The sequence below is a fragment of the Chionomys nivalis genome, chromosome 4 (assembly GCF_950005125.1).
Source record: "Chionomys nivalis chromosome 4, mChiNiv1.1, whole genome shotgun sequence".
Classification (NCBI taxonomy): Eukaryota; Metazoa; Chordata; class Mammalia; order Rodentia; family Cricetidae; genus Chionomys; species Chionomys nivalis.
Window position 1 is genome coordinate 16,117,428 of NC_080089.1, and position 15,188 is coordinate 16,132,615.

Consider the following 15,188-nt stretch of genomic DNA (forward strand, 5'->3'; position numbering starts at 1 on the left):
CACAGTGTGTATGCACCACCTGGTGATGGACATCCAGGTGGACACCCCTGATTTGGCTGTTGTGAGCAGTGCTTCTGGGAGCATGGTGAGCAAGTAACTTTTGCACGTTTGAAGGGAGTGTAGACTGGTGTGGCCACTATGGAAACCAGTATGGACGTTCATCAAAAGAGCTAAAATTAGACCTCATGTGGCCCAGACACCCCACATTTGGGAATATACCCGGAGAAAGAATTATAAAGCTGCTTATCTTCCCCACTGATCAGTGCTATGAAAACTGGTCTGCCCCGACTGTGCCTCTACCTTTAGGCTGGCATAAAAGACCTTCATCTCGAGTCTGCTTCTTCTGTAGCTGTACTTGCCAAACCCGTTTACCAATGCTTTGTGTGGTGTTAAAATAGATGGTGCATGGCTTAGAGCTGCGCTTGTATTTGAATCTTCACACAACCGATGACTTGTCATCTGTGTTCTTCCCACAATACCTTTGTCTCAGCCTGTCACAGCAGTTGTGTCCCGAGAATGCTTGCCTGACATCTGAACAGACCATGTCCATGGAAAGGCAGGTGTCTCCTCATGGCGCTTGCACCAGGGAGGCAAGGTAAATGTTCCAGTATGGAGTGTGGGGACACAGTGCCAAGCAAACTGTACACTTCAGACTCTGTCTAGTTGTTGGCCATGGTGGAACATATCAGGAATCCCAGCACTAGGGAGGCTGGCTGACGCACGAGCTCAAGGCTAACCTGGGCGACACAGTGAGACAGTAAGAAAGCAATGCCAGAACAAGATGAATAAAAGCAAGCAAGCAAACAAAAATACCCAAGCAAACAATAACAAAAGCAAGCACTCTGAATATATTCAATAGGAGAGACCACAGGTGATACGGCCACACAGAAAAGAACTGTAGTGAAGCCGCCTCCCCTCCTGTACCTGTCCCCAGCTGCCCTCCTCTCAAACACACAGCATGTGCATGTATTTTTTGTATCTTTTCAGAGATATTTTATGAGACATTATTGTACTAGTCAAGGCTGGAACATACAGGAAAGTGTAGACATAAACGAGGACCCTTCTCTGCTTTGCTGCCACGTCTCCATCCTGGCAGAGAACAGGAAAGGCTCACAGCTGTGACCGCCACTTCCGGGTGTAATCAGACGGAGTCCTGAATGTGAGTGAGCACAGCCCAGGAATGACCGAGTCCTCTTTCCTGTCGTGTGTGCTGAAATTCCAAAAGGGTGAGAAGGCTCATACTGCTGCCACTGAAAGTTCCCCGAGGTCATATACACAGTCAGAGAGAAAGATTACGTTACAGACAGAAAAAATTGGCTTAGAAAGAAGGATTTGTTTTTATTTTTAATTATATGTATGCGTGTTTGTGTGTGTCTGCCTTTGGGTATGTGCCCACTAGTGCAGGTGCCCACAGAGGTTAGCAGAGGGCTTCAGAATCCGGGGAGCTGAAGCTACAGGTGGTTGTGATGCATTTGCTGGGGGTGTTGGGAACTGAACTTTGGTCCTTGGATGCCTAACAAGCAACCAACTCTCAACTCCTGAGTCATCTCTCCTGCTGCCAGATTTTTGTTTAGAGAGGAAGCGTTTGGTTAGTTTGAACAATTTTAAATTTCAGGCGCATGGACCATCTCCTGACTACTTGAAAGGAAATGAATATAATTTTATCACCACTGTGCCCACGTTCCTTGACTGTACGCTGTGTCTTCCTCCCGGCCCACCTCTCAGTTGGAGCAAATGAAGAGAAATGATGATGGATCGTATCTACTTCCCATGATTCCATTGTTCCTTATCACGAACAATTTATATGAATACTGACACTAATTAATCCCAGCTTCATCTATCATGTAGCTCAGTGTTTAATCTAGTCCTGGGAATTGATAAAAATTTAATATTCTGCATTCTTGAGTCCTTCCCTTGAGTGATAAAGGAGGTCATAAATCTAAGCCAGCACTTGTGTTCTTCGTTTTGCCGTCTACTCCATCATCCCCAAGCAGCTATGAACTTCAGGAGAATTCAGGAAGAGACCTATGGAGATTGATGAACTCCTCGTTAATGTGGAAGCGTGTATAACCATGACCAGTCTCTCCATTCTTAATGACCCTCAGAACTATGCAGAGTAAGAAGTATCAGAAATTCTAGAAGCTGACACTTCCGAGTCAATGCTATTTCTTACATTTCTCTAAAATGTGCATGTTTTATTTTTATAAATCTTCATGCGAGGCCAAATATGTTCTGGGCTGTTCCTAACAGCTTTGCTCCTAGCGCACATTCTCAGGCACAGCCAATAGCATCTGTGCCTGCTTGTGTTCCTTCTGGACCAATCTAACTGAGAGCTGAGAATGTTTGACCTTCAAATATGAACTTGACTCTGCTCCACAGGCACTCAGCAACTCTTTTGAGCACTCATAGGTATCTGCCCACTCTTCTAAAGTTGGTGTTTGCCTTGTTCTTTTTGGGCCCTGACTGTGGCTCCCTGTTCTTCCTGACTCTAGGAACGAGTGCTCTTCCTGTGTTCACAGACAGCCATTTTCCATTTCCAGCACTGACATCCAGGTGAAGGCAAGTAGGCAGGGAGCCAAGGCTGACTGGTGTGGGGGACTATGTGCAAGTTGATGGCTTCTGTTTCCAGAGATTAGTGTGGGATACGGCTGCTATGGTGACAGGGTGGAGGAGTCACCCTGGAAGGCAGGGGCAATTGTAGTGAAAAGACAAACAGAACAAAGTAAAAGTTTGCAGTGAATTTGTACACCCTGTGTGTTTGTTCTGACCCAAGTTCCAAGACATGACTTCCTTTTTGTGCTAATGGTCCAGAAGACTCTTTTTTCTCTCTCATTTCTGCCATCTTCCAAGGCAATGCTATCTCTAGACCCATCACATTGTTAGTCTACCAGTCTCTGTCTGTTTACAAGGCAGCTTTAAAAAAATGTGTAGTAGGGAGCTGCGGGCCTCTTCCCACAGCCCGGCTCCCGCATGGTTAGCTTTATACCCGAAATAACAACACATGCATTGTATTCTTTTAAACACTGCTTGGCCCATTTCTATTCATGTGTGTAGCACCCCAAGGTGTGCTTACCGGGAAGATTCTAGCCTACATCCATCCTGGGTCGGAGCTTTATTGTGTCTGCTGGGGAGAGGGGAACATGGTGTCTGCTCCAGAGAGCAGAGCTGTCGAGTCTGAGCTCACTTCCTCTTCCTCCCAGCATTCTGTTCTGTTTACTCCACCCACCTATGTTTTAACCTATGAGGGCCAAGCAGTTTCTTTATTACTTAACCAATGAAATCAACAGATTGATATGACACTCCCACATCACTTCCCCTTTTTCTGTTTAAACAAAAAAAGGAAGGCTTTAACTTTAACATAGCAAAATTACATATAATAAAACAGTTATATCTATTTTATCTTTTATCATAACAATGGAAAACTATAACTATAACTATCTATTCTTCAACTCCATCAAAGACTCCAGAAGAATACAATATTACCTAAGCAAACAAAAAGTAAGCAATTTTCAAAACTCTAGAAATGACAGAGACATCTCGCTGCCTGGACAGTCACCCAAAGTTTCTCTGTACCGTTGGGGCATCCATCTTCGGCCTACAGGCCCATAGTATCCAGAGACTTTTCCATGAAGCAGGAAATTTCAAAGGCAGTTCAGTCACTATCTGCTGTGTCCTGCAGAATGTCTCACAGACTCTTTCATAAATCAGGAACCCTGAAAGATCATCTCACCTTTAGGCAAGTTCAGCTGTCCTCTCTCTGCGGGTTCTTTGTGTCCAGTTTATGCAACAGTCCAGGCAAGAGCAGTTTCTTGCCCAAATGTCTAACAAACTCCATAAGGAGCCTCTTCGATGCCCAACTTCTTCTTAAAGTAGATTGGTGCTGCCAGGAGCAGAGTGTCTCATTGTCATGAAAAACCCTAAGTTATTAAAACACTTAAATTGCCATATTTTATAATCTTTGAAAGATATGAAGAATGTCTATCTAAAATATATCTATGCACATCTAGAAAATCTAACATGACTACAAACTTGACTATTATAAGTAACTATTCATTAACAACTTATATACATAACATTTTTACATGAGCTACACAATCACAATACCTTAATCAATATCAGAAATACATACACATATAACAAAATTGACCTTAAATTTAAATCACTAAAGCAAAATCCATATCAATGAAAATTATTCATACCTATATCATATCCCCCTTTAAATGTAAAAGAACATTTATAAACAATATTTGGGAATATGGACATAGTTATTTCTCTCCAAACTGCTTCCTGCTGAATGGGGGCGCTGTTATTCGGGTCTTTTATGGGATAACCTGTCTGCTAGGTTCATCACAGTCGGCAGTTGAGCAAAGTAATTTTCTGAAGGTGTTCACAGCAACCTTTCAGGAGGGCGTGGTCTATCATACCATATTGAAATAGAAGAAATCCACAGGGTCTCATCCTCTGTGAAAACAAAAGAAGAAACTCTTTTCCAAAGTATCATGTCCTTAGATCCAAATTCTGAAGTCAAGGTATTTTGAAAATATCTATCGTGGATTAGTTCAGCAGCATTTATAAACAAATATCTTTTAGCATCTGTTGCTCCTTCCTCAGCATTCAAACAATTCAAAGAGAGCATAATAGCATACAGTATCAAGATTCTCTGTGTATTTTCCATCTTTGTGCAGCTTTATTTTAACTCTATTTTGTTTATTTTTACTTTTGTTTTATATTCTCTGTATATATTTGTCCTGGAATAACTCTGTAGACCAGGCTGTCCTTGAAATCTCAGAGATCCGCCTGTCTCTGCCTCCCAGGCATTGGGATTAAAGGCGTGTGCTTCCATACCTTGAAGTCACAGAGGTCAATCTCCCTCTGTCTCCTAAGTGTTGGGATTAAAGGTGTGTACTACCACACCCAACTGCTTTCTTTCTTCCTTATTTTTTAAGAACTTTTAGCCTGCATATACTTTTAACACACTGTAAACAATTTAGAAATTTTCTTTGTCTTTGAATCTCTCTTTATTGTATCTCTCTCTCTTTTTCTGACCACATGAGCCTTTAAATTACTGAGCAATATGGCTAGGATTAAAGCCGTGGCTTTGCTGGCTAGATTCAGCCCATTCCTTAGCTTTCCAGCCTCATGGCGGAGGTACCGGCTGTAGCCATGTTTATCACCACAACTCTGTGGCGTTTCAAGGTCCTTGCCAGCAAACAAGCTACAACACTCAAATGCTCTCTCTGTAGCTGACCTCCTGCCTCAAACAGTCAGAGTTTGCCCTGGCAGGACGACCCAAAAAGACGGCATTTGTAAACAGCACATTTTTTTCCTGCTACGGCTGAAAACCGAAAAGCATGCGTTCAGCTTTTATCAATACCATTTAAGTGTTTTGTGGCAGGACCTCTTAAGAGAGCTGCAAGTTTTTGCAGCTAAAGCTGAGTCAGGAAGCCTCTCTTATATGAGAGCGCTTGCTTGCCTCTAGCAAGCAGAACAGAACCAAGAAATTGCTGCTACCAAGAAAATATGCTTTACTCTATTCTTTCCCAAGCTTTCTCAGGCGTTCTGTAGATTCAGTGCCCCACGTCTGGGTGCCATCTGTAGTAGGGAGCTGCGGGCCTCTTCCCACAGCCCGGCTCCCGCATGGTTAGCTTTATACCCGAAATAACAACACATGCATTGTATTCTTTTAAACACTGCTTGGCCCATTTCTATTCATGTGTGTAGCACCCCAAGGTGTGCTTACCGGGAAGATTCTAGCCTACATCCATCCTGGGTCGGAGCTTTATTGTGTCTGCTGGGGAGAGGGGAACATGGTGTCTGCTCCAGAGAGCAGAGCTGTCGAGTCTGAGCTCACTTCCTCTTCCTCCCAGCATTCTGTTCTGTTTACTCCACCCACCTATGTTTTAACCTATGAGGGCCAAGCAGTTTCTTTATTACTTAACCAATGAAATCAACAGATTGATGTAACACTCCCACATCAAAAATGAGATTCCCGAGCTGGAGAGATGATTCAGTAGTTAAGGGGACTGGTTTTTCTTCCAGAGGACCTGGGTTCACTTCCTCACACCCACAAGTCAGCTCACAGCTGTCTGAAACTAAATCCAGGGGATCTAAGACCCTCACACAGTCATGAATGCAGACAAACCACCAACATACATAAAACTGAACAAAAAAGAGATTTCTGTGCAAAGTCAAGAATGAGTCCAGATGTGTGTGACCTGCTTCCCTCGTGGTACATCTGAACGTGAGTGGTACCATGGCAGAACAGCTATTCCACGACACAGCCAGTGGGACACATTTTTGTTTTTCCCCCTCCTTTTCTCCTTTGGGCCAAATGTACTTCTCTTCTGAGTGTGTTTATACAGTAAAAGTTATCTCCAACTGGAACTACTTTTGCAACACTGCCTTCTGAAATGTTGACTGGGAAACCAAGCCAAATATTTATCAGATAATGATGTAAAAATTTAGGTTCATAATCAGGCCCTATTTTTCATAAGAAATAGCTGAAAAATTGTCACATGACCTTGAGACCCACCGAGTTACTAGGAAACAAAGGGTCTAGAGAGGCTGTATAGGGGTGGGAGATTTCATAAGGACTTCAGAAACTTCCTTTTACCTCATAAGAAAGAGGAGATTGGAGAGAGCTAACGCAGAGAACATGACTTCCCTCAGTGAGCAACTTTCCACCTGGGAAGAAGCTCTAGAGAAGAAAGGAAAGAAAAGAAAAAGAATTCTAGAAGAAGAAGAAGGAGAATAAGGAGAAGGGAAAGGAGAAGAAGAAAAACACTAGAAAAAAAATGGTTTGACAGTTGGTTTTGATTTTCAACTTGCCAGAATCTAGAATCACCTGGAAGACATATTCATGGCATTTCCATGACGGTAAATGGAGAACATTGCCGAGTGGGAAGACCTGACCACAAATTGAGCTTCACCGGGGTCAACCCAGACATAAGAGATCTGAGGAAAAAACACTCTCCTCTTTCTGCCCCTGCTTCCTCTTGAGTGAGTTGCTCTCTGTTACCTCTGTCACCACCCTCTGCTGCTGTGATGCCAGCTTCACTGACTGTCCAATGTGAACCCCTTGCCTACAACAGGAATCTTGAAGGGTTCGCTTGCAAGCTCTTACATCATACAGAGAGAGGCTAACACAGCTGTATATAGTTCAGCCAACATCTCAGAGTGGTTTTTTGTTTTTGTTTTTGGCTTTCCTCTGTATCTCAGCAGTAGAAATTTACTTCTCACAGTTCTACAGGTTAGACCCTGTGTCCAGTAGGACCTTTCTCCCTGGTGTCCAGATGGCCAACTGCTTGCTTGTTTAAGACAGACTGAAAGAAAGATAGACCCCTGGCTCCTCTTGTAAGAACACACATCCCATTTGTGAGGGTTCTTTCCTCATGACTCAATTATCTCCCTGGAGATACTATTACATAGTGGTCAGGGCTTCCATATATAAATTTTTGGGAGACACATAAGTTCAAACCATTGCTCCTTTTATCAGTGGCTAGTCCCAAACATGAGAAGACCATGCCCAATTTTACCAAGTCAGGTCTATTTGCACCTATTGTTCTTACATGATTAGCCATATCCCCCTTTCATGCCTTGAAGCGTTTGTTTTACGCTTCGGGATGGCTAAAGGCTTTGCAATGCTGTAGCACTAACTGTGGTCAGAAGACTTTGCTTCTGTACAGCGGGCACATGCCCTATTATCTTCTTCTCCTGTCTGCAGTGAAGCTGTGTCCACAAGCGCTGTGCTGGGTGTATACCACGGTGGCTTCTTCCACAGCCCAGGAGCATGCTGTAATTTCTATTCACTTTATGAAGATGAAAATAATAGACTCTGCAATCCTCATCCAGGAAAATTAATATCCAAGGGAGCAGGAGGCCTGAGGATTTCCATCCCCACATCAAGATTAACTTTCCTCTGTGACAATGGCTTCTCAATGCATCTGTCCACAGCAGTGTGCTCATCATTCCACGGGGCATTAGTTGTGCAGAGCCTAATTTGGTAATTGCAGTTTGGTCAGACACCGAGAGGGCTCTGTTTTCCTTTTGAACTCTCATATGCAATTAGATCAGAGTTGTGCTTCTGCGGCTGTTAAAGGGCAATTACCTTCTGTTTAGGGGGGGCCAGGAAGAAAGAGTCCCCTCTGCGATACCCTGATTGGGCAATTCAGAAAGTAGGGCTAATGTGGAGGGAAACAAAATGCTTGCTTGGAGATGGTGTGTGCTGATCCCAGTATTAGAGCACTCTTCAAACAGACACAGACACACCATGCGACGTTTGCCCTTTGGGACTTGAAACACAGATCTGTTTTCAGCGGCCACAGGACACATCCTAATGCACACATGTCTTAGGAGTTTAGTCTTAATGCCAGCTGTGCAGTGCCGGTCGGTGGGATTTCTCTGCATGATGGCTGGGGAAAATGAGACTTGACGGGAGTTCCGTCTTCTCCCCATGAGCTAAAGGCACCTCCATGTATGAATTTCGGAAAGTTACTGAGTGTGAACTCCTTTCCCCCACCGCCCCTTTGAAGTGGTCACCCAATTATCCAATTCACTGAAATAATAAAGTTGATAATGCGTTTAAAGCTCCATGCAGAGCTTGGCCCACAGCAAACATCAAACATTGGCAATAATTCACAGTCATCGAGGTCTTCCTTGACCTAAGTGCACAGCACGGTCATCATTGCTGCCAGTTCAAGCTCAGCTGGCTGGCAATAACAGTCAGGCGGCGGGCAGGAAAGCCGGGCCTTGTATTCTTCCCTTGCTTCAGCTAGGGAAGCTGTCCTCTGAGCAAGGCCCATCTGTAGTCATGTCTCCACTCCCTTCTTTCTGCCAAACGCCTGTCAGTCATCTCAGAGTGCCCAGAGCAGGTGAGCGGCTACAGAGCTGTGGAGTTTAGCCTCTGATCTGGCACAAGGCCCAGCAGAGTCTCAGACCTGCAGCTGGTGTCGAAAGTCTCTCTGAGCTGGCCCGATTGGTGTCTTGACACACTGGCTCCATCGCTGGCCTGACTTCAAGGGAAATTAGCTACTGGGCACAATTTGGCCTGGACTAAGAGCTTTACAACTAGGTAGGCAATTTCCAGCTTATACCTTAATAACCGTGAAAGACATTGCACCCCTGAATCATGAGCACGTTCATGCGCAGGGCCCCTGACAGCATGGGATTTCCTACAGGAAACAGTGAGCAGTGTCACTATATTCTTTATAACTTTACATTTAAATATACATTTCATTTATATATACACTTTTACATCCTACTCCCCCATTTCCATGTGGGGTGTGTGTGTGTGCACACACATGTGGAGGCCTGAGACTGCTGCTGGAAAGCATCTCTACTAGTCTTACATTGTATTCACTGGGGCAGGCTCTCACAATGAAATGCTGAACTCCCTGCAAATATGGCTAGTTCTGCTGGTTAGCATGCTCTGAGGATCCCTGGAAGGACAGGTGGGCTGCCATGCCCGTATGTGGGTTCTGGGGATCCAAATTCTGCCCCACATGCTTGCCCAGTGAGTGCCTCAACCACTGAGCTGTGTCCCCAGCCCTATTTCACATTCTTTAAAACCATATGTCTCATATCTATACATTCATCTCTCAGTTTTTATGACTAATGTAAGCAATTTTGTGTTTTTAAAATTTTTTGTTACAAACTGGAAAGGCAAAGAAACTAAATAATTTTAATGAAATATTTAATTTGATAATGTAATATAATTTACCTCAGAAATTTAAGTACCTGAATTTATTTGCTAAAGTCTGCTAAATGAATCTTTTACATTTGTTATTCTGCTATGGTGTCTGCTAAGAGACAAATGTCTAGGAAGCATAACTAAACCTGGGCTTCCAAGTGGCTGTTTTTCTTCCAGACATCGCTCTTGGGAAGCTGCGCACTTCACTCCACCGGTGCTGTAGAGACTTGTCATGGAGGTCAGAAGCCAATCCAACCTGTCCTTTAGCCAAAGGACTCAGCCTTGGTGATGTGCCACAAGAATTCTGTGCTTTAGCAGATGTCAGTGATGGCCCTGCCATAAGCTAATAAGGCCTCGGAAATTCTGGGTGCTTCCCAATTTCCTCCAGTTTCTCCGGGTTATACTAATTATGGCAAAGACATAGACCAACTCTTTCTTTATCAGGCATGCCCAGTTTATCATTGCATAGTTTTTAAACTGCATCCAAGATTTAGATCTTCCATAAACACATTCACTTTTGCTAGATGGCTATGGCCATATGAAAATATAATCGCCAGGGAAGCAGCTGGTTTGAATACAGCCTGGACAACTTGTTGTTGAGACTTTGTCTCAAAATGAATGAATGAATGAATGAATGCTACTTCCACTACTAACAATATGTTCTGACTGAGTACTTACCATGTATGTGGTCCAAAGTTCAATCCACAGTACAAACAAACAAAAGAAACATGTCCCATGAAAATGAGGTATACTTTCCAAAATTGATGATGGAAGTTACAAAATAATGCCACATTAGTTCATAATTACGTATAATAAAAGGTTATTTATTTAGGGGTAGACTCACAGATCACAGTCCCAGATCACAGTCCTCTGCATGAATGGGAAACAGGAACTGAATCAAACAACCAGAAGCAAGAGAGCTGGAAGCAAGAGACTGAGAGTATGCTTTACAGCTGCGTTTATAGCATAAGAGACCATGCCCAACTGGGCTGCAGGAGCTCCCATAGCACAAAACCAACTTTAAAGTTTTTCTGAACTGCTGCAGTCTTACTAGAAAATGCATGTGTGTCTCAGGAGGCCATTTAGAAAAGCATGAAGGACAGGGAGGTTCCTTCATTTTTTTCTTAACAAGTATCAGGTTCTTAAAGTTTCTGGTAACTGTGAAAAAGCTGCCACAAACATTTGCATGCAAACTTTGGGTTATCATGTCGTCAGTGTCAGGCAGAGGGTTCCTGTGTGACTGACTGACTAAAACTCTAGACAGTGGGGCCCAGAAAAGCTTTCCTGGCGGACAGTACATGACAGAGCTGTCTCTGTTCATCACTAGAGTGATGTCTTCCTATGTGATTCTCAGAAGCTTATGCCTGTCTCTGCCAGATGTGCACTATGCTGGCTAGTTTTATGTCAACTTGCCACAAGCTAGATTCATTTGGGAAGAGGGAAGCTGGAGTAAGAAAATGCACCCACCAGATTTCCCTGTGGGCAAGCCTGAGAGGCATCTTGTGGATTGATGTGGGAGAGATCTACTCACTGAGGGGTGTGTCACCTCTAGGCTGGTGGTCCTGGAGAGTAGAAGAAAGCAGGCTGAGTAAGGCATTATGCAAGCTAGTAATCATTGCTTCTACAGGCTTCTGTTTCAGTTCCTGTCTCCAGATTATTGCCTTCAGTACCTTTGAGGATGGTCCATGATGTGGACGTGCCAGCGAAGACAACCCCTGTCTTCCCTAAGTTGTTTTTGGTCACTTTTTCTTCACATCAATAGAAAACTGAACTAAGATGTGCCCTATGAAACTTTGTCCTTTGGCTTTGCTTGGAGCCCTTCCCTCTGCAGCATGAGATTTTCTATCATCTTGCAAATAAACATTTTATGTCTGTCCATTTTTTCATTTGGACGCCTCTCTCTTCAAGCATAGGTTTTATTTCTCTGTGGAAATGCACATTGCATGTGTCTCACCTTCCTCATTTCCCCTTTAAAGACAGTTTTCATATTTATTGTAAAACGCTTCCTGAAAACAACTCCCTGTGCATCTCTGTAGACGGTTTGCTTTCATTGACAAATCATGTGATCTGCCATCTTTGCATATCTTCTAGTTTTAAAAGTTGTATGCTAGGATCTGGTGAAAAGAAGTCAAACTGAAATAAAAAAAAATGTATTCTCTACAAAGGGTACACCCACTCTGTGGTGATTCTATTGTAGGAGTCTGGGTGAGTTTAATGTATCGATACCCTAGTGTGGGCTTCCCTGAAACTTTACTTAGAGTTCACGACTTGAGTGTCAAAAAAATTTGGAGGCAAGAATGAGATGTCCCAATGATCAGAAACTAAGGAGACTCTCGAGATTGGGCATTATAGCTCAGTCATTGACTTTCCATCAAAAGAAGTCTCTCTGCCTTTTAGACTGGATGATGCCATTTTCACAGCAACCCCTCTTCAGCATTCTGCTAGCCTCTCCTCCCCACTGTCCTTCCCTATCTTCTGAGTACAGCCCCTGAGCTGTCCTTGATGGAGCTGTGGGATGGTCTGTGCCAGTGCTTCACTCCCCTTCTTTAGTTAACCCCTGCCTACCCTGTTCAGACATCGGGTAGCTCATTCAGGAGTCCTCTAGGCTGTACCAACTCACTCTCAGTCTTTGTATGTGACACCCACAAACTGAACAGATCTGGCAGGTAAGCACTGACTCATTTTGTTGCCTAAGCTTTTCTGAACCATGATCAGTTGTGCAGTCTATGTCTGCTGATGGGTCATTTCCATCACAGATTGCTGGTACTCTTGTTGAAGATGCTTGGGTTGAGTCTGGGATCTACTCCTGTTTTACTTAGGGTTTTTTTTTTTCCAGGAAAGGATGTCATCTGGCATCTATTGATGTGATCATGTGATTTTTCTTCTTAAGTCTATTTATATATTATATTATGTTAATTTGTATAGAATGAATTAATCTTGCATCCCTCAGATGAAAACAACTTGTTCATAATGTATGTTTGTTTTAATATATTCTTTAATTCAATTTGTAAACATAATATCCGATTTTATTATCAGAGCAATGAAGGCTCTGTAGGGTGACTTTGGTGTTATACTTTTGCTTACTATTTTGTGCAGTAGTTTGAGGAGTATTGGTGTTAGATTTTCCTTTGATGGTTTCACAGAGTTTGGCAGTGTCCATGGGCTTTTCTATTCCTTTGGTTTTTAATCAACACTGTCATTTTTCTCTACTATGTAGAGTATTTCTTCCAGTATGTTCTACAGTGCTTTTATGGTGGTCATAAACTTTCTTAGTTTGTGCTTTTCTTGATATGTCTTTATTTGAACAGATAGATTTGCTGGGTATAGCAATCTCAATTGGTATTTGTTACTTGATAATCTTGAAATGCATTGTAGTTGGTTGTTTTTACTCTTTTGGGGGCCCATCACCCTACTCCCAAATAAATCACACAGAGCCTTATTCTTACTTATGAATGCCTAGCTTTAGCTTGGCTTGTTTCTAGCCAGCTTTTCTTAACTAATTATTGCATCTACCTTTTGCCTCTGGACTTTTACCTCTCTCTATTTCTGTATGCCTTTCTTTCCTTCTAATTCCATGTCTGGCTGGTGGCTGTGTCCCTGGCTGCTTTTTTTTTCTTGAACTTCCCAATCTCTTTTCTTTCATACCTAGATCTTCTCTCCCCAGATTCTCCTCCTATTTATTCTGCCTGCCAACCCTGCCTATCTTTTCTCCTAGATTGCTATTAGCTGTTAAGATCTTTTTTTTTTAGACCAATCAGGTGTTTTAGCTAGGCAAAGTAACACAGTTTCACAGAGTTAAACAAAGGCAACATAAAAGAATGCAATACATCTTTGCATCATTAAATAAATGTTCCACATTCCACAACATGAACAAATATATCACATCTTAAAATAATATTTCACAACAACACATAACTATGCATTTTCTGGGTTGATCTGTTGTGATTCATCTGCCTTTGTGAGTTGGTGTTTCTCCCTTACAGCTTTTAAAATTATTTCCTTGTTTTATATTTTTGACATTCTGACTACAATATGTTGTGAAAAGATCTTTTTTTGGTTATGGTTTATGTTCAGTTCTAAATACATCTTTCCTTAGATGTACATTATTTCTTTAGACTTAGGGGAAATTCTACTATAATTTTATTGAATAGATTCTCTATGCCTTTAGTTTCTACTTTCGATCCATGGATTCTTAAGTTTAGTATTTTTTTCAGGTTTTGGAATTATAATCACAACCTTCCCATTCTTTCTTCAAACCCTTCTATTTACCTCTTCCTGACCTCTTTCAAATTAATGGCTTGTTTTTCATCAATTGTTATTGCACACACATGTGTGTATACACTTAAGATTCCTAATATAACACACTCAGTGTATATAGTGATATTTATGTGTTTTCATGATTGACCATTTGGCACTGGAAAACCAATTTGGTGTGCTCTTCCCTGGGGAGAACCACCTACTTCAATCCCAGATTATTCCAGTTTCCTATCATTCTTTGTAGAGGGTTGAGCCTAATGGACTTTTCCCTGTTGGTTTGGTCTCTTGGTTACATCTTAGATTTCTAGGATATTTTATTTTTAATTAATTAATTAATTAAAGAAAACAATCATTTTGCATTATACATACCAATCCAAGTTCCCACTCTCTCCCCTCTGCCCATTCCCTTCACACACCCTCCCACCTCACTTCCATCCAATCTTCATAGAGGGAAATGCACATTGCTTTGTGGAAGGTTGAAGGCCCTCTCTACTATATCTAGGCTAAGCAAGGTATCCATCCAAAGAGAATAGGTTCCCAAAAAGTCAGTACGTGTAGTAGGGATAAATCCTGGTGCCACTACCAGTGGCTCCTCAGTCTTCCCCAGCCATTCACCTGTCAACCACAGTCAGAGGGACTAGTTTGGTCCTATGCTTCTTCCTTCACAGTCTGGCTAGAGTTGGTGAGCTCCCATTAGCTCAGGTAGACTGTTTCAGTGGGTGAACCCTTCATGGTCTTGATTTCTTTGTTCATATTCTCATTCCTCCCACTCTTCAACTAGACTCTGGCAGCTCAATTCAGTGCTCTGATGCAGGTCTGCCTCTGTTTCCATCAGTTGCTGGATGAAAGTTCTATGGAGATATTTAAGATATTCATCAGTCTGACTACTGGGCAAGTCAAGATCTGGGACCCCTCTTCTCTATTGCTTAGGGTTTAGCTGGGCTCATCCTTGTAGATTCTTGGGTATTTCTCTAGAGCCAGGTTTCTTGCTTACCCTATAATGGCTCCCTCAATCAAGAAATTTCTTTCCTTGGTCTCATATCTGTCTTTCCTACATCTTGACTATCCCATTCCCTCAAATTCTCCTTCCCCTCCCCTTCTCCCCTTCACTTCCACTTTCACCCTGTCTTCTCCTACCACCCAATGCTTCCAATTTGGTCAAGCGATCTTGTCTCTTTCCACTTTCCAGGTGGATCTCTCTATAGTTTTTTTAGAGTTTACCTTATTACTTAGCTTCTCTAGG